The sequence below is a fragment of the Sarcophilus harrisii genome, chromosome 3 (genome assembly GCF_902635505.1).
Source record: "Sarcophilus harrisii chromosome 3, mSarHar1.11, whole genome shotgun sequence".
Lineage (NCBI taxonomy): Eukaryota > Metazoa > Chordata > Mammalia > Dasyuromorphia > Dasyuridae > Sarcophilus > Sarcophilus harrisii.
The window spans coordinates 106,881,911-106,909,242 of record NC_045428.1 but is presented as its reverse complement, the minus strand read 5'-3'; positions in this window follow the sequence as shown (position 1 = coordinate 106,909,242).

Sequence of the window (27,332 nt, the reverse complement as noted above, 5' to 3'; positions counted from 1 at the left end):
ATTTGAATGGAATTTTTTTTTTCATGTATTGAAAATATATACGCAAATACTTTTAAGATTTTTAGAAGTTTTAAGAATAGTTAGGAAAATTGCTTTCTATAATTAGCTATATTGAGGGGAGGGGAGAAGGGGAAAAGAGAGCCACTATGTAATTTTATAAGAAAATGGATTTATAGGTAATGCAAATGCCAAGCCCCAAGGATCCCAAGATTCCTGCATTTCCTAAAAGATTTAGAGGAGCAACAAAATTAAAAATTAGAAATTTCTCCCATAGAACAAGGCTCCTCAATTTTTAGCCTTGTACTACCACCATCTTTTTCCCCCCATACTAGGGTTAATGTAACACTATGCACACCATGAATTTTGGCAAATACTACTATGACATTATGTGAACTCTTAAACAAATTCATTCTTCATTCGATTCCCATTATCAGGAATAATAAAACAAGTCCTGACTGTTCTGTTAAGCATAAAATGATGTGAAGCTGGAGTTGATCTGGCTTTCCACTTTTAGAAATTCTTATCCATTCATCCAATCTCTAGCCTCAGAGACTGTATAGATTAGCATATCTTACTTTTTAAGGTGGAACTCTACTTCCAGGGTAAAGGAGACCCTATCCCAAACTTCCTGTATAGCTCTGAGCCTTGGCTTTGAGCACAGGGGCCCTTTGTGTTTGCAGGGGGTAGCTTTGCCTGTTCTGTTCAGGAAAAAGCCTGGCATCATCAAGAGTTTGCCTTCTGAGCTGGGACTGGAAGCTGCCCCATTGATTTGTTCCTCTACTGAGCCAAGACAGAGGGTCTTAGTTATTGATTTATTGTGATTAAGACCCTCTCACGGATTTCCGCAGAGTCTTATCTGACCTGGGCTCTGATACTCTTTTCACTGCGGTGAGATTGACCTTTCTTGAAGTTTTTTTTCAGTCTATCTTGAGCTGGAGAATGGTTTCATTCTGTCAGACTCTGTTCAGAGGCTTAGTTTCAGGTGATTTTTGAGGGAAACTGGGAGAGCTTGAACAGCATCCTAACTTTACAACGCCTTGATTAGCATATAGACAAAATTTGAGACCTGAACAACCACACCTGGCTCCTCCCTTGATCCCCCCCCTCCCTCAAGAGTTCAAAACTACTCTTTAAATTCTGCCCTCTCCATGTCACCCTCCTCCATTTCCATTCCCCTGAGTATTTGTCATTCCCTTCAAAAGCAAGTTGCTCAATCAGTATGATTCTCCCTTGCCCTAGTTCTATTGATTTGAGCCCGATGAGCTATTTCACATAATAGACAAACCTTTGTAATCTGTGATGTCTGTCATGATTTTTGTCATTTGAACAATACTATTTTATAATACTTACAATTATTCTTTTCCAGATTTATTTAATATTATCACTTCTGATGTCTTTATTTTCACTGATGTCTTTATTTTCACTTCACATATAATTTCAAAATACAGATTTTGAATCCACAGTCCAATTTCCTCTACCTCTTGTTTTGGGTCAAATGACTTATCTTTAGTGTCACATTTGATTTATACAAAAATAATAAGGTTCTTTGATGTTTGCAGCCCAGTTGCAGCCATTTGAATACTGATTGCACCTGCAGTGCAAATTAAACTGCATCAGTGTGTCCTTCTCTCCTCATTTAAACATATAAGATATTCTTTTTTTCCCCCCTTTTATTATCAACTAGTCTTAAACAAATATGAGAGAAAATTGAAAGAGTAGAATTAAGTTTTACTCACAGGGAAGTTGGTAATCAAGCTCTATATTAGGGGAGTAAAAAAGGCACAAACACTTTGGCTTCAGCATAAATTTTTATATGCTCTTGATATCGACTTTCAGTGTTTCAATGAAAAGTTTACCTCTAAGGTGGCATCTCTCATATGTACTTGCAAGATTTTAACATATGGTTTGGAAGACATATTTTAAAAGTATGACTTTCTAGAGTGTACTTTTTCTTACCAAGTGAAATACTTTACAAAAATTAACAAATATTGGAATTCTTTGCACTCTTAATTAAATCAGTTATATGACTGAATATAATCTGGTTTAGAAAAATTGAGAAAAAACTGTTCTTAAGAATGTAACCCTTGAGGAATAAACCATTTGAATAAAGATTTTATACACATAAAAAGGTCAGAATACCGTTACTCAAATCTTCAAAGATAACTTTTTAACTTTCCAATCTTTGAGAATCTTCTATTTGAAAGATCTTTAAAAGACGTCCAAGTGGTTTTAAAATTTCTCCTTTATTTATTTGGTCATTTTCAAACCACTTTATACTTAACCACATGTTAAATGCTATCTCCATAGTATATCATAGCACAAAATATTGTTTAATAGTCTTAATGTAACAGATTCACCTATTGTCATTGATAAGAATAAGGCATTATAGAAATGCTACATGAACAAATGGAAGCTTTTTGATGAGTGCTAAGTACAATAAAAGGGCTTTTATAACTGTTAAGAGGCCCAGAGTCAAGCCTGTCATGAACAAGACAATGATAAAAGATGATATATAGAAAAGGCAAAATTTATAAGTTCCTACTCTTCTACTGAGAAAAGATGTTGAAACTCGAAAATACAAAAGTCACTAGAAAAATCAAGCTCAAAATAAAAGGATTAGCCAGAGTTCATAACTTCTCAATGAAATTATCAGATAGACGTATAGTATAAATCTAGAAAAAATTATAAAGATAAGCTTTTAAAAAATCATAAAAGGATGTACTAATGTACTAGAGATGAAAAAATATTTTTCTCAATTTTCAAAATGAGAAATTTATTTCCTAATAATTGGCTCCTTCTCTACTACCAAAAAGCTAGCCAATAGTCCCTCATCTTTAAAAGAAAAAATACACTATATTCTAACGTTCCTTCTATTATTCCCTAAATTCTCAAGAAATCCTCAGCTGAATCTCTTGAAAAAAGCTATAAAAATAAAATACATATACGTAGTTCTTCCACTTCTCTCATTCTTGTCTGAACTCCATATAACAGGGTTTCTTAAAGTTTGTTTTGTTATGGATCCCCTTTTTTAATCTGTTGAAAAGAGTGGCCTCTTCTTAGAATGTTTTTAAATGTCTAAAATAAAATAAAAAATTACAGTGGAGACAAATTACAATGAACTAGTTATCATTGACTGCAGGTTATCAAGCCTTTGTCAGGGAATTCTCACAACCAAGAGGCATGAGACTTCTTAAAATATTACCAGGGCTCTAATGGGTGTTTGTCAAAGAAAAGGCCAAACCGAAAGCAAAGAAATCTATTATGATGTTAGGAAAATGCGGAGCAACTTCCAGCTTCTTGGGGTACTCCTCCGTCATCCTGACTCAGATATGTTCTGGATCCTCAGCCTCCCTTTTAGTTAGGAGTATGTAACCTCCCGCCGAGGTTCTTGATCGGCAGGCTTGCCTAGTGCCCTCCCCTTCAGAAACCTTTGCTAGTGAAAGGTCTTCGGAGACCTCTGCCATGGCCTCTCAGCGAGGCGGTGGTTCTCCTGTCGAACAGAGCGCCCAGACCCAGGGCTTTATTCTGTGGGGGATCACATTCTGCACTCCTACTGAACTGCTGCATCCTATTGAACTCCTTCTTCCTGGTCCCCATTGCTTATATAGAGTCTATGAGGTCACACGCACAGCCAATAAGGGAAGGGGACTTCTCCCGTTTTTGAGGCGACCAGAATTTCCGCTGAGGAGGCGTCCCGAGCTAGCTGCAGAGATCATCTGGGTGCCTCAGGCATCAAAGCCTCTTTACTTCCTCTTATACTACCTCTAGACCCTTAGAGGAGTGTTCCCCTGCAAGGCCTTTTTTTGGGTCCCTTCTTCTTTTTTCTTTTCCATAGGCTCTCATATATAGTGACTTCATTAATTTCTATGGAATCAGTTAGTGTTGCAGTGAATATAACTTCAAACTCAACAGATCTAGCCTTAATCTCTGTCCTGTATCCTAGTCATTTATCATAAAATGTCTTCTGGACATTCTGCACTTTGGATATTCCATGGGACTCTCAGATTCAACAGATCCAAAACATCTCCCTAAACCCACTCCTTTTTTGAACATTATTATTACTGTCCAGGGGTACTATCATCCTTCTAGTCACTTAGATCCCTATGCTCCCTTATTTCATATATGAAATCAGTTAGCACATCTGGAGGTTTATACATTTAAATTCTCTTGTATATGCTTCTGTCTACTTGAATAATCACCATGCTATTTCAGATCTATCAGGCCTTCATAACTTCTCATTTTGACTACTGTCATAGCTTCCTAATTTTATCTCCATGCCTCAAACGACTGGACACTTTTTAATAATTCCTCCTCCATATATCTTTAAGCACAAACTTGTTTACTTCCTACTCAGTAAATTTCAGTGGCTCCCTATTGCCCTAGGATCAAATACAAACTCTTCAGTTTGGCATTTAAAGGTCTTCACAATCTGGCTACTTCCTATCTTTCCAGTCTCCTTACACATTACTCCCCTTCATGTATTCTTGTCCAGACAAACTTGGCCTTTTTGCCACACTGGCTATTTCCCAATGTCTGGAATTCTCTTCCTCCTCACCTATACTTCTAAGAGTCCCTGACTTCCTTCAAGAATCAGCAAATACATCACCTAATGCAGGAGGTTTCTTAGTCATCCAAGACACTAGTCTTTTCTTATAAGGCTGTCTTTCTTCTAGTCTGTATATGTATGTAATTATTTACATGTTTTCTCCCCTTACTAGAATGTAAGCCCCTTGAAGGTGGGGACAATTTCTATTTTTCTTTGTTTCCTCAGTTCTTAACATGTACCTGGAACATGGTAAGCCCTTAATTTATAGCCCATTTTTGGTACATGTAGAGGGCCTGGGGTATAGTCTCCTTCTGTGGAAAAGCAGAGGACTCTGTTTCTGGGAGAGTTGTGATGATGTTGACTTAAAGTATCTTGGAGAAGCCATACAGCACACACAGACTGTGTAACTCATTCTGGACAGTTAACCATATGGTGAATGGGAGGCTCTTTGATTGGCCACACAGACATTGAAAAAGCCCTGTCAGCCTGAGCAACTCTCTTTTTTGCTGTGCTCTTGGTGGATCTGTTGGACTCCTTTACCAAGGCTTCTGGTGAGACACAATGTAGTAAGGGAAAGAAAACTTGAGATCTTTTTCCTTCGAACACCATGGGACCATGTGAAGGGCCCTCCTGTCATTGGTCTTTGCATTTGCACTTTACCATTTTAGGTGAAGGATATTGGAGTGTTCAACTTTGTGAATTTCAAAAGGTCATAAAGGAACTAGATCTAGAGATCCAGAGATCTCTAGGGTCCATGTTTGGCAGCCATTTTAGCATCCTCATGGTGAGGAACAAAAAAGTGAACTTTGGGAGTGACCGTCAGGGTTTCATCCCAGAGGTGGATTGAACAAGGTCTCCTCTGGAAGCAATGCTTCCTACGGACATGAACTGGGAAGACTCAGTGCTATGTAGGAACTGAGCTGAGAGCCACTCAATACTAAGGTGGTTTAAGAAAGTGTTGGGGAAAATAAAATGCCAATTTGTCCTCTCTATAAGGTCTAAGCAAATATTCCTTTGTAAAAGGCTATTTGATGTGGTGATTAAATAAAATGTTTGTACTAGTCACAAAAGGGAAGGAGCCCCGGTGCTGGTGGGGACAAGATCCAATGGCAGTAGAGAAAAGCCAAACCTTAAATTTCTCAAAGTGTCCAGGAAACCTGAGGAGTGGTATAAAACATGCCTGATTCAGGGGGAGGAAGTCAGACTGTACAGATGCTTTGCTGCTTGATTAATAATTCAACCTATAGGTCAGTATCCTTATTATTGATTCCTGGCAAGATTCTAGATGTCTGTTCTGTGTAAGTACTTAGAAAAGAAACTAATGCTCACTCTGAGCCAGCATGGGTTCATCAAGGACAAGTTATACCAGGGCTGTAACTTCATTTCTTTTTTACAGTTGCTATACTATTAGATCAGGGAAGTATCACAGACATATATCTGGATTTCACCAAATTATCTGACATATCCTTTTAAGTGATATCTTTGTGATAAAGATATGGGTCAGCTGATAGGTAATTTTAATACTGAAATGACCTAGTCATAACATTATCAGCTGACATTTATAGAGTACTTCAAGTTTTTCAAAATATTTTCCATATATTTTAACACTGATTCCTCACAAAAATGTGAAGAGGGTCTAATAGCTATTATATACATTTTACAACTTTAGGAAACTTGAAGCTTAGAAAGGCAAACTGATTGGCTTGGTAGATGATAGCCTTACGGTTTTTAAGTATAAAGAAGAATAATTTGAACACTTTTAAGTCCCTTTCACAATGTTTAGTATTGGTCTGGGGAGGGCTCTCCAGTATAATGGAGCAAAAAGCTTAGAAAATCCCTTCCAATTGTAATATTTCATTATACATTTACTTTAAAATCTAGTCCTGTGATTTCATCCCGGTAGGCAACTCTTGTTTAGCAAAAATCCCGGCATCATTACAGATTGGCAATTCATCTGTAATTTATATTGCTAAAGAATTTCCTGGATTTCATAGCTAGTGGCATGTCAGCAAAAGGAGTTTAATCTAGGTCTTCCTGACTCCCAATACCTTTTCTCTACTATATAGCATGTTGGCTATTACCTTTAATGACTATATTATGTATTTAATAAATGGTTTGCTCAATTAAATTGAATTGCTGACCCTCCAGAGAAATAAATCAGGAAAGAAGAGCAGAAAACCTAGAACATAATCAATAGTACCAACATATAATAACTTTCATCTTATTGCGATAATCAAAAATTATTGATTCACTACATAATGTCTTTACTATGTAAAATATGTCCTCAAAGAAAAACATCAACACATGAATCATTTGTTAATTCTCATAAGATTATTTAACTCAAATTAGATGTTTATAAGCTAGATCAGATGAGGTAGAAAAGTTAAAATATATTTTTCAAAAGAAAAATTAGTATAAAGAAAAATGTTGACAATAGAAAAAAATACAACATAGTTAAATACTGTACTTTGGAGTAAACTCAAAATAACAAGTACAAATTAAAACAATAGGTGGAAAAAATGGTTTTACCACAAGGACTCAAGAATGATTTGAGGAAATTGAAACAAGAGATGGAAGATAAAATTAGAACTGAAATAAAGATCTCTGGCAGAAAAAAAAAAATTGTTAAAGAATAGTTCACAACAAATAATAGAAAAGCCTTATATCCAAGTGGTAGTCTTTCTGAAAAAAAAATTAGAAATCAGAACTCAATGATTCAATGAAACAAGAAATATTAAGAACAAAATTGAAATTTGGAAAATTATATATGTTCTTTTCTCATATAAACAAATGATTAGAAATGGTATAAAGGAGAAAAATTTTAATCATCCAACTCCCTAAAAACTAGGATCAAATAGGGAATCTGGATATTTTATTTCAAAAAATCATTTAAAGAAAAACCTTGCCCAAATTTACTACAATGAGAACAGAATCCCTTAATCATCTCCTTAGTGTAATTCTCAATTGAAAATAATCCAGAAATATCATAGCCAAAATCCACAGCTTCCAAGTCAAAACAACAAAAAAACTGAACAGGATTTAATTAACTAGCCTACTACAATCAAAATTAAATAGGCCCATTCTGTAACTATTATAAAGGTACCTACTACAATCAAAATTAAATAGGCCCATTCTGTAACTATTATAAAGGTAATCAGATCTTGTGATATTCCAAAAGGCAAAACAAAACCAAAAAGGCTTAAATAAAACAGAAATAATTTAACCAGCAGATACATATAATTTTTTTTATAAGTTACTTTAAGACTTGAATGTCAAGAGTTTCAAAGACAGTGAAAGATAAACCACTGTTGGTTCTTGTGTAGGGATATTTTTGGAGGATACATTTTTTTTTTTTTTTGAGAAAAATTATTTTGGCAGCTACAAAAATACTACTATACGGGCTCAAAAATTCTAGCTGTATATTTCATGAACTTGTTTTAATATTTGGTTTATTTTACATGTGCCTTTTTTAATAGTGGGAGGTGCTGGAGATGAGAAGGTAGGGAGAGAATTTGGAACTCAAAAGCCTCAAAAACAAATGTTAAAAATCATTTTATGTGTAACTGGGAAAAAATAAGATAAATTTTATTTCTTGAATATATACTCTTAAAAATTAGTGAGTTTTCTTTTAAGAAATTCAGATTTCTGTAACTCAACATTTTAAATAACTAATTACTTTTTCATTATTCCATTAAATGATCACTTCTTCCAGCCCTGTTAAAATCTGATTTCATTTCTACAAAACTTTTTTTTTAGAAGCTTTTCAATCTATTAAGTAGTAGTAAGCTCCTAATTACTATGTTCCAGGCCCTATGCAAAGCTTGGCACAAAGACAAAGGCAATCAATTCCTGCTTTCAAGAAGCTCACATTCTAACAAATGTACATTGTTATATCAATGTCACCTAAATTGAAATATATATGCCAATAATCTAAATAGTAGCAGTCTTCTACCAACTTAAAAAAAGATTATTAGTTTTTGCTCTTTAAATAGTGCAATGAAGAGTACTGTATTTAGAGTCAGAGAACCTGGGTTCCTAAGCTCTGCCATTTACTATCTGTGTGACTCTGAGCAAGTCACTTGGTAAAGTGGGCCTCAGTTTTTTCATCTGTAAAATGGTTTTAAGAGAATGGACTTTTAAGACCTCATTTAGTAATTTTAACATTTGATTTAAAGGTATTTCCCCAACTGCAAGACAAACCTTTTAACATAAAACTATAAAGAAGAATCTGCTAATTGTTAATGACTAAATGGAAAAAATAAGAATATCTTCTAGAAGAAAGTATTGACTACATTATAACAGGCTTAGACCATTGTGGGAATTGTTGGAAGGAAAACACTAAAATGATGCATTTGCAAATGATTTATAGTAGCTATTTTTAGTTTCTATTTTTCAACTTCCCACCAATTAAGAGTTTAAGGAATATAATTGAAAACATTACTAAAAATATAAATTGCTTTTGAATATAAAGAAATATATTTCTCTCTACTTGAAATTTTTGTAGTTATAACTTACTAAATAGTAGTATATGAAATAATTTTAATAAGTAGATTGAATTTTGTCAATTATTTCTTTTCTTAATAAAAAAATATAAGGATCTTGTTTTCACAATTTTAATAGAAAATATATTCATATATAACAATATAGATTATATATATATGTGCCTCTGTGTATGTATGTGTACAAATACATACATGTAAAGAGGTATATATATATATACATACACTATAAAATCAAAAAGATAAAACCTCTCATTAAAACAATAAAAATTATGCACATCGAATTTTAAAATTGGAACATCTCAAATTTATTCTTGAACTCAAATCATTTTTCATAATATGTATGATCCATTTTATGATTAACTAATTTACAGATTTACAAATTTACAAAACAAATCATGTTTTATTAATGGTGTCATGACTCCCTTTAGACTTGTTTTTACTGTACAAAATGAAGGACAGTACGTTGCAGAAAGGTCTTGCCCTTTCATGTTGTATAAGCAAGAAAAGGCCTCAAAAATGTCACCCTTTTGGATTCTATACCTGATTGAATTTGATGCAGCGCACCCATTGAAACGGATTATTAAAAAGTTAAGACAAAAGTTCCTCTGGAAAGGAACTTATCAGACAAGCAATGCCTTTGAAGTCAATTGTATCAACTATATATACTACATATACTAATGAGCTCTAATTTTACACACACAGGTTAAATCTTAAGAAATATTCACTGCCACCCATTGTTTGCTTTTTAAAAAATCAGCATAGGTCAGTTGTAGTCACTGCTCTATAGAGAAACAACTTTATGATTAAATGCAAATGATACAATCTCAATGTAAATATTTCCAAATCACCTAAGATTAGAAAAATTATTGGAATGCAGTGCAGTGTATTTTCTTCACTCACATCTCTGATGGCCCAGTGGTCATACTTTGAGTCACAGCAACACTGACCCAAAGTTTGGAGAGAGAGGTTTTGAGTGCCTGGACTAGACTGTTTGTAGCTATTAGACTGGTGTGTTTTTAAGGTCCTCAAGACTTGGAAGTCTTTACTATATATATGGTGTGGAAGAATGAGCCAAATATATTCAGGATGAGAAAGATATGATGTAGTTATCTGAGAAAAATAAGTCTTCTTGCTATAGACATATGAATCTTAAAATGTTAGTCTGAAAGGGCCTTAGAGTACAAATTATTCATAACTCTCATGGTACATATGAAAAAAGAGATGTAGAGAAATAGTGATTTCTTTTAATAGAGCAACCAGATCTAAAATTTCAGCATATGTCTCCAGGGTGCCCCTTAAAAGACTTTGTTTAGTCCTTTCTCAGGGGTATCTTTTTGAGATCCCATTTGGGGTTTTCTTGGCAAGATTTTAAGTGGTTTACCATTTCCTCTTCTAGATGAGGAAACTCAGGCTAACAGGATTCAATGACATGCCCAGGGTCATCTGGTTAGTGAGTGTCTGAGGATGGCTTTGAACTTATTAGGTTTTTACTGCACCACTTAGCAGCTTTTTTTAAGTTATACTACAAAATGTAAAGGATTACAATTAAAAATGAGGATTTTTCTCTATTCATTTCTCCCTTCATTTCTGAGTTGACATCCATTTTTTTTGTCACCCCAATTAAATGTAATTTTTTTTTGTGATGACAGATTTTTTTTAATCATAAGTGTGATTCCTTACCCCCTGCTACATCATTTTCTACCTCATGGCTATTTAATAAATATTTCTTGGATCAAATCAGCTATTAAGAACAAAAAATAAGAGCTAGATAACAGTGAATAACATGATTCTGCTGTATACAATCTATACATGATCAATAGGTGGCTTTAGTTGTGAAGTATTGGAAATTATTCTGAAGGATCTTCATCTCTTAGAGGAATATAATCTGAGCCTGAAAAACAATTAAGAAACTCTATCTATATATGCCATTCAGTAGTTTTAGTATGCTCATGAGTACTTAAGAAGAAATAAGGCATATGTATGATATTGTGGAGTACGAAACATAACTACAGGGGGTTTGGAAAGTTTATGATGATTTTAAAATGGCAAAAGGAAATGTGATTTGGGAGCTCTATAGGAAGCAAACAGGAAAGAGAAATTTTTAGGACAGATCTTAATTTTTATAAAGTTAAAGATGTATTTAAAATATAGCCATAATGGATTTTAGTTGTTTTCAATATACTATAATTCTAATACTTTTTAAATCTGAGTTATAGATTCTTCATATTGGGGATAAAAAGTAAAAGGAAAGTGATCAGGAGAGCTACTTCCTCTTGGCTTTGGTTGCCCCTACCCAGTTCAGTACTAGCCATACCACATTCCCACAGCCTTTCAGATTTCAAGCTCAACTCTATTCCTTGGGGGAAGAAGTTCCTTTATTTTATCAAGGAAGAACAAAGAGTCTGAAGTCTAGAAGCAACTTTTCTCAGCAAAGCTAACTCTAGCCCTTTTCCTCTGCCCAACAAGAGCTACTTGTTAATTAAAAGGTTGTTGTACCCCAATATCTTTTATTCTAGATTAACTTGGTGTCTTTTTCTCAACATTAGGGAAGTATTAAATATGAATTGATCAAGTCTTTTTTTTCAGTATAACTGAGACCCCTATACTGGTGATGTATACAGTCACTGTCAAAACTTAACTCTCTTCAGGAATCTTGACATCAATTTTCCTTTAAGACACACATGACAATACAACAATAGGGAATGTGATTTTAGAGGGGGGAAAGGGTTTCTTTAAAACAAGTAGCAAAACAGAAAGCAACTAAACTAAGACTTTTACAAACAAGGGCTCATAAACTGATCTCTCCCTAAAGAGGGAACAAGAGGGTAAGAGGCAGAGAATTAGAATGAGTGTAGAATTTAACAGATTCTATCTTAGCACCAGAGGTACCACAGTCGGTTCTGTATGGCTAAGGCACTTAATTGGGTTCATATAGATAGACCTGATATCAGAGATAGGATAAGCAGGAGAATGTTTTCCTGTCCCCTCACCATGTGACAGTATCACTCATTCCCACCTGCTCCCTTGGAATGATGTACTCAGCAGCTCCACTCATTGTGGGGTAGAAGTTTTAATGACAGTCTCAGCATCTTTTTGTCTCTCTTTTCTTGCAGTATTGCAGCTGAAGGTACTTGGGTGAGGGAGGGGATGGTGACCACGTCTGACAACCTTGTAAGAGTTGCCTCCTCTCCTTTTTATCCCGGGTAGCTTTTGCCTCTCAGAGCAGTCCTGCCAGAGCTCTTCTTTTAGAGGGCTGGCCCATTTCTTGCCTCTTGCCATGCTTTAGCTTTCCCAGTTCCTTAAGATAGAAAAGGAACTGCCCTTTCCGACTGAGCTCAGTCCCCAAGGATTCATTTAGATATCACTATCAGACATCAGTCTCCAATGCACTGCATAATCATCAAAAGGTCTTTTACTAGTAAGCCTACCAAGGTACAATTCATCATTATCTATCTCAGTTCAGTGATGAAGGCCCACTTGCTGACAATAACCTATGCCCACACTGGGACTCTACCCAATATCACAAGATGTTTAGAGAATGTAGAGTTTCACAGTTAGAGAATCTGAGTTTCACAGGGAATAGCAAACTTTATTCTATCTTTTTATAAGTGGCAGCTACTCTCAATAGTCTGGGATATGTGGTCAAAGCAAATTTGTCCACTTGGAATACTGGCTCAGTTCTTACCCAGGAGCAACTCAGCCTTCTTCTGAGCTTCATTTTAGTCAGTGCTTTACTGAATTGAATGAATATACATGATGCACTTACAGTTTCTTCCACACTCATGTTGTGGACAACTTTATTCAGACAAACTCAAAACCAAGAGTTCCCAGACATAATTCAGATCCCAATAACTGTTTCAACAAGTGTCTCAAATATTAATTTAGTAAATATATCCAAATCCTCCAGCTCATATTCTGTATGTCCCCCACTCCCTTTTATCATTTATGATCAAGTAAATCTCAGTCTAAACAACTTGAGAACTTAGTAAATGGCTCCCAGTATTTTGGCTTTTCTGATCATCATAGATGGCTACCTTAAGTCTTCTCTACCTCCACTCAGCTGCCAGCATGATTTCTCTATAAAGTATAGGTCTGTTATTCTGATTTAGTAAACTCCTTTGTCTCTCCCTCTTTGCCTATAAGGTCAAATATAAAAGTATTCTGGCATTTAGGGGTATTCATGAGTTTCCATTCTTAATTTACTTGCCTCCATGAACTCTACTATTCAGCTACATGACACACCCATCCCTAATCTTTGAGCTTTTTAATTAACTTCTCCATGCTTGGAAAGCCCTCTCTCCTTAGGTAGACATCTTAGTCTTCCTTCTGTAGGGGTCTTTTTCCAGTCACTTAGGTGATAGTGTCTTCCCGTCTGAAATTATCTCCCATCTACTCAGTATACATTTGTTTAACAATAGTTATTTATACATTGGTCCCCCTTTAGAATGTGAGCATCTTGATGGCAGGATATATTGTTGCCTTTCTGTATCTCCAGCACTCAACACTGAGCTTATCTCATGGGAATCATTTTGCTTGTTGACTGACCCGACTCTCTTAACAGCTTCCTGGGATGGGAGTATATAAAATATTCTATCCCAGTAGTAGTAGCACACTATGAATGATCTCTTATCTCACTGCTACTCAGCTTAATTTTTTTTTTAGCACATTGCATAATAGATAGTAAGCTGATAACTTACTGGATAGCTGTTTGTTGGCTGGACTGAATAAAACTGATCATTTTTTGTGGTTTGTTCATCAGTAATGAGTAGGTAGGAAATAGTCAAAGGAAGGTTAGACATGGGGACAAATGCCACTGCCATTTGTCTTCCTTTGGTCTCTCCTTCCCTGTCAAAAACTGTTCACTGGTCATGCCCATTTCATTTGTTTCTCTTTGGATCTCCTCCCATCCTCCTTTGGCATATGAGACTAAGCCACTTCTGCCTTATCCCTATCCTGTTAGTATCAGTGAAAAGGGGAGAGTGAAAGTCAGGGTGCTATAGATATCTGAATAAGAATGGCTAGTCATCAATATTTATCATTAATATGCAGGCTTGCTCATCTTCTTCAACCATGTTCTGGCTTTGTGAGCTGAGGAGCTCTTAGATTCAGAGTCATTAGTGATCATTATCCCCAAATGAAAATGTACCAAAAATAACTTTTTTATAGTTTCTAGTGGCTGATTTGAGGGAGAAAATGGGAATATTAATGTGGAAAAAGTATGAGTGGAAGGGCAGCATAGTTTTGTGAAAAAGTATATCAGACAAAAATCAGGACTAGCTGAAAAGGAATAATTATCTGATGCTTCATACTTGGAAAAGTTTGATCATGCTGTATCCTCTGGCCTGTCACAAAACAAAGGAAAAAAAAAAAAGATGCCCCTGGCTTCTAACTAACAGAGCAAGTTTACTGGTTAAGGATGAAGCTCTAGGAACTGCTAAATCAAACCCAAAACAGAAGTGCATGGTATCAGTCTTAGGTTATTTGAGCAGTCACAATTTAACCAATAAACTTAGGCTACCAGATTAGTTAGTACCTTATCTCAGTCATTGCTTCATATCCAGGCCTTAACTTCCTAGGTCTACTTGTAAGTAATGTGTTATCATAATAGCAATAAGAGGTTAATGAAGTATTTTAAAATATTTCCTCATTGGATTCTAATTTCTGGGCTTTATTCTGAAGCCTTCCTTTTGAGATTTCACTGGAATTGCAGTTTGGAATAAGACCAAACTATTTGTTTTGTTTTCCATTTTGTCATCAGTTACCATTCATTTGCAGCAGAAGGCCAGACAGTACTTCTTCCCTCTCAGAGGTCTAAGTACCCTGTATCTGCTAACCTCAGTGAATAGTGACAAATTCCTATCTTCAGGTGCCACCCACTCTCTCATCATCCAAAAGCATTTTTTAACTTGTACTTACAAGTGCCATGATAAATCCTATATCTAAAGGATATGGGGCCCCAAGGAGTGCCACTCCTCCAGCTGTGCTGAAGCAGCTGTACTCTGAGCATGGTATCTGAGCCCTCGCTGCTGTCTCTCCATATTAGTTTTGTTAGTCTGTTTTGTCAGAATAAAAATTAAAGTCTAGGAGCACAGCTGAGAAGTCTCTGGGTTTTATACTTAAAGAATGGGATTTATAAGGAAGCCCAAAAGTGCAAAGTGTAGAGCAGTGAAAATAGCACTGGATTTGGAGTTTGATTAGTGACTCTGCCTTTGTGACTTTCAGGGCGTCACTAACCCTCTCTGGACCTCAGTTTCTTTCTTTGCAGTTTCTAACTGCTTTATCCCCACAAAAGTGGTTCCCCATCTCAGCAGTGGTCTCAATGTCACCCCACATGGGGGACTATCTTGAGCCTTTCCCTCTTCTCCTCTACAGTACAGCCAGATTGATGTCTATGTGCTTTGTCACAACACTTTCATCTCCAAATCATTGTGTATTTGCACTGGAAGGTCTCCATACCCAGGAGACACTTCCTCCTTACTGATGAATCCTTGAATCCCATATTTATTTCACAACTGATTATTAGCAACCACCTGCTACAGGAATCCTTTCCTGATTTCTCCAGCTGCTATTATTTCTTCCCTTACCTCCCCAAATTACTTTACATTTTTATAGATGTAATCTTAGCCTTGAGCTTTCCCAGAGGCATTATCATGAATGTGTGAGGTACAGAAAATGGCTATCCTTGAGCAGATGGGCATTTTTTTACTCAGAATTTGACACACAAGATTTGGACTTGAACATGATGTCATTCCATGAACCCCGGGAAGAAGTCAATTTGGTAGATTCTTCATCTTGTCTGAGATGAAGCAATGAGATAATTCTAGGAGCCTAGAGGGGAATCACCCTCTGGAGCTGCTTGCTAACAATCTGGAAATTGAAGACATGGTAGAGAAGAGAGGCTATGGGAGACCTTGTCAACTGAAGGCAACGTGCGGCAGTTAGTGAGGGAGCCTGCATCTTCCATCGTCCTGTACAGGAGCAGAGAGATGCTTTCACTTGCCTGGTTTCTACTTAGTTCAAGCTTTTACCTTTCTTCCTTAGGTACTAGATAAAGCAAGTTAATATTGGAAGGCTTTGTTTTACTGTTTTTTTTTTTTTTTTCCTGTTTCAGGGTTTTTTTTAAACTTATTAAATAAAATACATGTGTGATTATAAAATACTGGTTATTGAATACAGGAAGTAAGAAGAGAGAAATTCCATAAATGGAAAAGACAATTTTCCCCCTTAGTAACAGGTGTGAGATTGGGGCAAGAGGAGAAAGTATACTATTTAATAGCAATAGTTTCAAGATTTGCAAACCCTCAAATTATTCCTTTTACTTCTGCCTGAACCCAAACTGAAATCGGAAAAAAAAAAAAAAAAATTCAAGCTGGATTGGGAACAGAGCAGAAAGCCAGACCTTTAGCCTAAGGGAACAATAGTGTAGTGAGCTTTCTGTCCCAATATCTAGTCTAATCGCCTGGCCTGGGAGGAGGTAGAGTGACTTTGTGCAACTCCTATTATTTTGGGTTAGAGGGATTCTATACACATGCCAGCTTTAGCTAAGCCATACTTCTCTGGCTGTCACCGTGCTTAGAGCCAGAGGTTTCCTCTCATTGCTTACACACCCCTCCTAATGGTTAGAGATATATTTTGTGCATACCTGAGTGAGGGAGTGACAACCATTCACTGGTGTGAGAAAAAATGAGTTGCTGAGTCATCTGCCTTGATAGTTCATTTGTCTGGGACAAAGGTCTGAGATCTAAGAAAAACAGTGACTGAGTTAATTCTGACTCGGTGTTCTGTTTTGAGACAGTGGTTGCTCATTTACATATGACAAGCTGTAGAACATTAGAGCAGAGAGCAAAAGAGCTGCTTCAGTGATTTGCCTATGAAGAATCAGTTAACTTTAGGGTTAATAGCTGGCAAAATAAGGATACCAGAAATGTTCTATGATTGTGGAACAAATGTGACCTGATTATAGATAGGAGATGAGAATTGAGAATTTGGTTTATGAGCCATAAGCCAAGGGGTGACCCCTCAAAGAGAAGACCCAGCTGCTGCTAAGGTATAAGACAGAGAGAAAAGAGAGCCTACATCAGAATTGTGTCAAAGACAGGCCGTAACTGTCTCTTTGCAGTAGATTGGCTGACCAATGAGAGGCTTAGAGAGATTGTTACAGCTACCTGCTACTGAGTACAAATATGAGTAGAGAGAATAGACTGCTTTTTATTATGGTTTACTGCTGAGAAGAACAGAAAAGAAGACAGAAGATATTTATCTGCTTTGCCACCTGTTACTGCTGAGGTAGAGAAGGGAAGATAATCCTGCCTAAGAGCAGATGCTTTCACTAACTTTAAAATAATGATCCTTAACTTTTTTTTTCTAAAAGAGCATAACACTACTTAACCTGAAAGCATAATTTAAGCCTGAAACTGGAAGAGAGAAATACTGCATTTGCTGGTGAGGAGTAAATCCAGATGAGCAAAGGAAGCAGAGAATCCCAGAAGTCACCCACAGGGTTGATGATGTTGTGCCCAGTGAGATATTAGTCGAGCATAGCCTTGATCAGCTTGGCGTAGTAGTAGAAGAATCCATTTAACAAAGAAACTATGCTCAAGAAATTATCATGGACAATTTCTGACACAGAAAGTGAACACTAGAATTGTGAGTGGTCCTGGTCACACTTGCTCCCAAAACATGTGTGGGATTTTAGGTATGTACATTAACTTAACAAGAGAGTATAATTGAACTTTATGGGTGGAACGTTTTGTGTTTGCTTTTCATTTTCAATTTTGTCTAAAATTAACTTAGTGATTTTTTTTTAGTAGCATTACGTCTAGCCCAGGCTTATAAACCAACAAGTTGAAGTGATTTCCCCTATCACTAGCACCTATACTACCTCTGGAGAAACACACAGTCCTGACAAAGCAAATGTCCGGGGTGTCAGAAAGCCAAGCTTACCTAGGAAGAACCTAGGGAAGAGCCCAGGTCAATGTCACCCATGCTCCGGGGACACACCCACACATGAAGTAATCTTCCCCGATGTTCTATAAGCTCCCTGAAGTGAGGAACTACTTCACTTTTATTATATAACCCTAACACCTAATAGGGCGCCTGGTAAATAAGTAGGTAGGAAGAAAGATAGGTACATAGGTAGACAGATGGATTAGGGAGAGAGAGAGAGAGAGAGAGACAGAGAGAGAGACAGAGAGAGACAGAGAGGTGACATTGGTTAAGCACTATATATCAGGCATTGTGCTAAGCACTGGGGACACAGAAACAAGAAAAGACAATTCCTTTTTTCAAGGAATTTACATTCTAACAGAGGAAGACAAAAAATGAAGGGGAGCTAGAAAATGGAGGGACAGCTTAGAAGGAAGGGTTTAGCAAAATGTGGAATTAGCAGGATGGCAAGTAAACAACACGGCCAGATTTAACTTAGGATGTATAGGTTCCAGGAAATGACTCACCAATCGCCAAGTTGGTCTCAGCCTGGCATCCTGTATTATGTGTAATGCACATGAGCTTTTTTGATGCCAGCATGCTGTGAATTCTGTGTTCTCCCAAAGATGTGTGAGACGCCCATCCCTCCTTGTATAGGCCCTTTTACTCAGTTTGTGGACTGCATGTTCCTGCAGCTAGTGGGGCACACCTTATTCCCTATTATGCTTTCCCGGGAGGTTTCAATAAGAAACTCATTTGGCCAAAAAGATCACGGCACCACACTTGTGACAGATGGTTAAGAAAATGAGTTAGGAAGGGCCCTCCTGCCTTGGGGCATCTTTAGAAACATTAATTCCAATTAACCCAGAAACTAGCCACTGGGACCCAATATCCTATTCTTTTATTCTTGATAGAAATGGATGCCCACCCATACATAGTACAGTCTTACAGGCCCTCCTAGCTCTGGTACCTCTGGTACCGTACGTACCATGTATGTCTCTTCATTCGTAGGCAATGAAAACCTCTGCCTCTCCTACAAGCATCACTTTGAGCTTATCTGAACTGCTTCCCCTCACCGGGCACAGATTCATTGGGGGTACACTGACATTTACCGCAGACCATAGTCATCAGTGGGAGCAGTGAGTTTCAAAGGCAAAGAGCACAGGAAGATAAACATTCCTTAAGTGCTTCCTAGCTTCCTCTACAGCCTGTTCTGGAGCAGCTGCCCAGTCCCGTGATGATGGCGTCCAGGGCCCCGCTAAGTGGGCAGGTCTCTGAAGTGGGAATCCCCACAGGGTTCCCGGCATGGGGACTCCCAAACCTAGCCCACGTTCTGGTTAGCAGTTCATGGCCTAATGCTGGGGCACAGAGTTGATTGAAGCTCACAACTATTGTGTTCATATCCTGAATGACAAAGCCATGATCTTCAAGACAGTGGTGTAGATTAAGGGCCCAATCTTAAGGAATACTTGATAAGACCTTGTGACTCAAGAGTTGAATTCTCTTCCAGCAGCCTACGCCACTATTGAATGTCAACTCATTTCGGCTTCGCCCTAGTTCTTTTGTGGTGGTAGTGCCAGCTACAACAAACAGGCACTCAAAAAACAGAGACACATACATTCCCTCTCCCCCACTCAACATAAGGCTCTACACTGTAAGATCAGAGGTTTGAATAAGATGATTTCTAGCTTTAAATCCTATAATCCTAATTAGCCTGACTTTCTTGTGGGAAAACAAATATCTTTTAGTTTTGAAGACTTGTTGGCCAAAATGTGATAAAGGAATATTTTAGCAAAAATCTGCTCAGAGTATTAGATTTATTTTAAAAGGCTAAGAATAAATAAAATAAGATTTATTTTAAAAGGCTAAGAATAAATAAAATAAGATTTATTTTAAAAGGCTAAGAATAATTAAGGAATGAAAAATTTATGTTCTAGATAAGATCTATTTTATGTCTTTAGCTAACTTATAGACACAAGGAAGGTATTTTGCTTTTATATATTTGCCATAAGGTGGTAGACACTAGCCTCTTGCCTATTGACTACTATTGGCATCCCTCTGGATGAAATAATGCTTGCAGCCTCTCCCAAGGACATACTTTTTCTTTGAGCTTTCTGGGAGGCAAGTTTCAGGATATTTAATAGTTCATAACTACTTTTTTTGTCAAAAGGTCAGTTGCATGAATACATTTGAACCATCTAATCATTTGCCTCTCCCAATGGACCTCTTCATCCACTGAAACATTGTCTGGATTAATTCCCCAATAGTTAATGAACTTCCTACTCTCTCATCCTAGTTATAATGAAATCCTAGCTATCAAAATAAAAATTTAATTCCCAACCAACAAGATCTAATCATTACCATCTATCTCAACCCTCCCCTCTCCATGTCCCACTCCAGATCTGTTTCCTCCTTCTATTGTTCCCTCCAAAAAGCTGCTCCATAATTAGTAAACTTGTTTTTCATTCGAAATTTCTTCATTTTGTTTCAACTTCTGGCACTCATTAGGTCCTGACTTCTTCCTGACAACTCAGCATCCTTGACCACAGTTTTTTAAGTACTGCCAAATATATTCCCTTATACTCTCTGACTTAATTGGTTGAAGAGAGGGAAACCTGACAACTTATTGCTTTCTATCACCAATTCCATACTCTTCCTTCTCCATCATTTAACAACATCTATTCTTTCAAAATTCTTGTTATCCGTACTTGGTTAACCCAATCCAGATTAGTTTGACCCCTATATACCAAATTCCACAATATTCTTCATTCTAACCTCAATGAGTCTGGTCAGTTTCTTAAAACTAAGAATTCATTATACTTTCTGCTGTTGTTTAATTATTCTAACTTCCAAGTTTTTAATTTAATCAGTTCCCATGACTTCATTGTCTGTTCTATTTCAGTTGCACACAGAGGGTCATAATGGCTTTGAACTTTCTATCATCCATAGGTATTCCACTTACATATTTATGAATTCTGAAATTATATCTGATTATGATCTTTAACTTAAAATTCTATCTTTTCTGATGTCTAATGATTTCTTACCTTGTTTTTCAAATTCATATGAAAAAATTATTCTGTCCCAGGTATATATTGACTACATTCTTCTCTACCCAGTTTTAATCCCTTGATGAGCTGGTTCAACTACTCATCTTCTATTCTTGAATCCTTTTCCCATCTTATTTATTATTGATTATGCTTTGCCAAACCCTAACCCTGGATTAGTTTTTTTTTTTTTTTTACTATATCTCTTTACCTAGTCATATATACTACTAAGATCACAAGCAAAACGGATTAAATCTGTTTTAAATTTGGTGTCTAATGTCAGTTGGATCCTCACAGAAGTTGAAATCCAACTCAAAAGTTCTATTAAGAAACCGAATATTTCAGGAAAGTAGCAGGGCCCAGAAGCATGTCTATAATAATCCCTGCTACTGAGAAGTCTCAGGCTGGAGTAATTCTTGAGGCTGGAAGTTCTGAACTGCAACAGATTACCTTGATCTAATGCCAACACCAAGTCTAGCATCAAACTGCTTCCAAGTCCTTTTTTTCTTTTTTTTTAATATAACTTTTTATTGACAGAACCCATGCCTGGGAAATTTTTTACAACATTATCCCTTGCACTCACGTCTGTTGTGATTTTCTCCCTCCCTCTTTCCACCCCTCCCCCAGATGGCAAGCAGTCATGTACATGTCAAATATGTCACAGTATACCCTAGATACAATATATGTGTGCAGAACCGAACAGTTCTCTTGTTGCACAGGCAGAATTGGATTCAAAAGGTAGAAATAACCTGGGAAGAAAAACAAAAATGCAAACAGTTTACATTCATTTCCCAGTGTTCTTTCTTTGGGTGTAGCTGCTTCTAAGTCCATCATTGATCAGTTGAAACTGAGTTAGATCTTCTCTTTGTCAAAGAAATCCACTTCCAAAACTGATGAGTTCTTTTAAGCTGCTAGGGTGCCTACGAAGGGATAATCGAGCCCAAGATAAGAAAGGATGCAGGTTAAATTAAAGCTCCTATGCCAAGCAGTAGTGGGGGTCAGTTCCATGAGTAGTCCCTATACTTTCAGTCTAAATAAAACAGGGAGACATGGTCTCAAAGACAAATGAAACAAAACAAAAACAAAACAAAAAACAGGATATGAAGAACTTCTCCCACGAAAAAAAGCATTCTGTATATTATCAGAGAAATGTAGTAGAAAAGGGTAAATTTTTTTTTCAAAATCACTACAGGATATATTAGCTATTTAGGAATATGCTTAGTGATATGTACACAGCAATATAAACAAATAATTAAATAAGTGAATCCATTATTGAACCCAAATAATTGAAACATTGTTTATCATTAGATAATGCCAATATAATTTTTAAATAAATATCCTTAAAGTAATGTACATAATTAGTGCCAAGGCAGACTACCAAAAAATTATTTCATACAAGTTGAAAAGCATTTAACTGGAAGAATAGAAAAGATCAAGAATTTTGAAAAAAAAAATTTAAGTGTAAAGGTGGCTAGTAGTCCCAGATCACAAACTATATATACTACAAGGCATTAATCATCAAAATTAATCTGGTACTGGTTAAAAATAGAAAAATCAGTCAATGGTCTAAATTAAAAAAAAATACACAAGGCAAGTAGATATGCTAATATAATGGCTCATAAATTCAAGACTTTAACTACTGAAATAAAGTCTTATTCACCAAAACTTGTTCGGAAAATAGTCCAGTCAAACTGGCCTCCTTGTTGTTCTTCACATGCATCTCTCCATTTTTTTTTAATCTGTTTCCTTACACTCGCTGTCCCTGGTGGCTGTAAAGAAATTCCTTTTCTCCTGTCTTTGTAGACTCTCTTTTCAACACAATTCAAGCATTACTTTTCCTAATTTGCCTTTCCAGCTGCTACAGCTTTTCCTCTTATACTTCTTTTATATCTTATTTATGAACCTATGTCTTCCCTGATAGAATCCGAGTTTCATGAGGGCATGTTTTTGGCTTTTAAGGAATTTAATAAATGCTCTCTGTCTTAATTGACTTGGTGTTAATATTTTCTTCTGAGTGGCAGAGTTGTTTACAATTCAGGAACAATTATGCCTTTATAACAAAAAAAAAGTATGCCATCAGTAACTCTTGCTTATTTGACTAATGATCTATGCTTTATCACCACCCTTAGACTATGAGAATAAGTGTACACAAATGAAAATCAATTTGATACATGTAATATATTGTTGTGCTCTCATTTCATTTATTTGCAAGATGGCAACTTCAAAAAGAAATTTCTTCAAATAAATAACCATCTCTACAACTATGGAAGTCTACAAACTTTTCCAAATGCAGGAGAAGTAGTTTTAAAGGTAATAGAAATCAGAACAGAATATGCCACAACCCTAACAGGATAATTTGTTTTTAATATTCAACAAATCTTACTGTCAATGAAACTTTCCCTTAAGGATGTGATTTCCCTCAAGCAGAAATTTTAAGCCCATTTCCTTTTTTCTGCTTTTAGTAGAAATTTTTTAAAACAACTGATTGCCATTCTTGGTGTAAGATATCTTTAGTTACTAATGATCTTATCAGGTTTTTTTTTTTCCCCTCCAGCATAAATAAATCTTGTTCCTCTAATCTATCTTCATAATACTTTGTTTTTCCACACTTTATGATTTTTATGGCTTTATTCTGAACCACCTTCAAACTTAAAAGAATTCATTTGAGTTGTATAGAAAAATCTAGCATCTACTTTAGGACTGCACATTAAATAGATTTTGTTCAGATTATTCATTCTCTAAATTATCTCTGCACAATAGGTGCTCACTTTATCTGAATGAGTGAACATTTTTGGGGTGAGTGGAACTGTGCCTTGATGCTCTCTGCTTGTGGAACTATGAACTCATCTACCATTTGGGAGACAATTAGAAATTAAATCCCAAAAGCCATATCCATTGATTTAATAATACTATTATTAGTATTCTAGTAATCTTTTTTTTTTCCCTGAGGCAATTGGGGTTAAGTGACTTGCCTAGTGTCACACAGCAAGGAAGTGTTAAGTGTCTGAAGCTACATTTGAACTAAAATTCTCCTGACTTTAGGGTAGGTGCTTTATCCACTGTGTCACCTAGCTGATCTTCTAGTAATTTTTTAGTCAGAGAGATTTTTAAAATAGAAGGCTTCATATACTCAAAAATACTTATTTCAGGACTTTTTGTAATGTCCAAAAAATTGGAAACAAAGAATGGGTCCATTGAACGGCTAAATAAATTGTGGTACAGAAATGTAATAGAATATTACAATGCTGGAAAATGAGAAACACTTGACCACATGAACTAGTAAATTAAGTAGGACTGGTAAAACCATATGTAAAATACAACAATGAAAATGGAAAAAAACAAAATTCTCCTGAATGCCACGTGCATAAAGTGAGTGAGCTTTATGCTTGGCTCCAGAAAGGTGGAAGTTTTTTCTACTTTGCTGAATGAAGGAAGACACTATGGGTATTACATATTGCATATGTCATCAATGTGTTGCTTAGTTTTGTTTTTTTTTTTCTTGCTTTCTCAGCCTCTTGTGGGTCCTGAGGAAGAGGATGAGGAAAGGATATATTTAGAAATGAAGGGAACATAAATTGAAACATAATAATTATTAAAGAAAACCAAGTACAAAAAGAAATGATATTAAAAAAAAAACATTTATAGACTTAGAAATTGATAAACAGAACCATGAGAACAATGTACATAATTACTACAGCAATGAATTTTGAGAATCAAAAAACAAAATATTGTATAATTGGGACCAAACCTTGTCCTAGAGAAGAGTATAAAAGAAAACACCTTTCTCTTTTCATTGAAGAAGTGGGAAATTACAAATATGGGATTCTACATTTATTGTCAGACATGGTCAATGTGTTGATTGATTTTGCTGAAATATCTTTTGCTAGAATGGTTTGCTAAGTAGTAGTAAGGGAGAAATATAATTAGGACTTCATGCAATATAAAAACAAAAGGTATCAATAAAAAGACTGAAAATGGTTTGGGGCATTCCTGGCATGGAGAATTTTCAAAAAGATGTTGAATGTACTTTTGTCAGGATGTTAAATGGGAAAATCCATATAAGGAACGAGAAGTTGAGCTCAATGATCTATAATATCACTTCTAATATTAAGATTCTAAACAGTTTAAAAGTCTTTCAAGGAGGATACCTTTTCTCCAAATATTTTTGCAATTCTACTATTTTTTTTTCCTCTTTAGTCAACATGTTCCTTGTTTCCTTTTTCAAAATGTAAATCATGGAAAGAACACCACATTAAGTTAAAAATACTTTAATTTTTAAATTTTTATAAGAGCATTTAATCTGTGCTAAAGGAAAAAAGCACAGTAAAGGAAAGGAAAGAGGTTATCAAGAACAAAACATTCATCTCTTTTCCATTCTTATACAAAGTCATCCCTGCTTTCAGTGTTCAGATCAGAAAAAAAAGAGGAAATTTCTCTCATTCTCTCTTTTTCTTTTTGTAGGAATTTTTTTAATCATACAAAGGTTATAATATGAAAAAGTGTGAGAAGCACTTGTACCAACTATATTAATCAATGAATTGTGTCTGCAAGATAGAATCAAAAACCTTGTAAATTAATGATAGATTTCTTGTATTACTGCCCTTAGGCTTCTGAGGCTGTTATTCTGTCACTGAAAGGAATCAGATGAGTCTGACAGGACTTGTTCTTTATAAACATTTTTAGTTGATTCAAATGATTAGATTTCTTCTGGGTTGGATCATTTCCTCTTGAAATATTCAATATCACTGTCTGAACAGAACTGTCTAGCATGAACATCTTGAATATAGTCATATTCCTTATCCAAATATCCTCATTATATGTTCTCCAGGTATTTAGCAGTTGTGCAGTCTCTTTTCAGCAACAATAATTCTCAATTCCATTAATAAAAAACACAGATTTTACAAGCAGGCCAAATAATACCATAAATTAAGAAAACTACCTGCCTTTTCTTAAGCTGGATGTTTTTTTCTTACCCACATTTTTGTGGCATGTTTGTCTTTGCTTCATTTCCAATTTCTTTTTTTAAGTTCCCTCCCCCCCCCCCCATGGTAAGAAATTTTTTTTTTTAATAGCTTGGTTAATTTTCAAAACAGCCAAAATTTAAGGTAAAATTCACATTTTAGCTAAGGCCATTTTCAAGTATACTTCTCATCTTAAAATAAGCCTAAATTGTTTTTTATCATATTAATAGGTCTCTTCTTCATGATTTTTCTATTGCCTATTTTACTATGTAATTCCAAAGTATGCGCAATTTTGCAATTTAGAAAAAAATTTAATGGTCCTGAATTTTTGGTGATATCTGACACATATTTCTGAAATGGACAAAAGACTGGCCCCCTCACCCCTGGGTCAAGGGGCCTCAGGCTTATAGGCAGACGTTGCTCAAACTAAATTAAGGGAAGTGTTATGTTCAGACTGGGCCCCATCCCCCAGTTCATGAGACCCAAGATTTTCCGAAAAATGGTTGAAGTCCCAGACTTTCTGAGAAATGTGTGCCTAACAGAGTCAGGACAATATTGCAAAACATGTCGACAGGCTCCGTTACATGCTCTATCCCATCCAGACATAGCCCCATTGTAAACGAGAAACTGTGTCAGTGCTTTCTGAAATCTGCAACCACAAGGCTGTACCACGATGGGGCAAACACACTTAAAAGTGTACCTTGCTAAAGGTTTGGGGCTGAGCTCTTCTAGCCTGTCTAGTGGAGGTCAGTCCTGGCCGACCAGCTATTTAAAGGATGCTTTACATTAAATAATCTGGTCTGAGCTGTGCATCTCGTGTCCATCCATTTCAATTTCTATTTCACAACAATCACCAATACTGATCTCTTATTCCAAACTGGATTCTTCATCCAGCCAATATTAGGCTTTTATTATCTTTGCTCATATCATTATGTTGAGAGCCTTCTTAAAACCTCATCTTTTAACAACCAAACGAAATGCTACCATCTTGTCTTTTCTCTTCCTTGGAGTTCACTTAAGTGCTTTAATCTTTCTTATGCATTAATCACTTTCTATTTGGATTAAAGTTGTATTGGGGATTTTGTTTTGTTTTTCTCTTATCCACAGTATGACCTCTAACACACTGAAATCCCCAGGAGATAAAAGATCATGTCTACTTAATTTTTTTTTTTTTTGGGGGGGGGCAGGGCTCTGCACATTGTAGAACAGTGGATGGGAATAGAATTTTTTATTCCATTGGTACAAATGAAATTTGGGTGAATTAGACTATAGGAGACAGTCTTTGAAACACATACAGCTTTTCTCCACCTATTTTCTATCAAACATGAGGGAATCTGGAGTACAATTCTCTGCC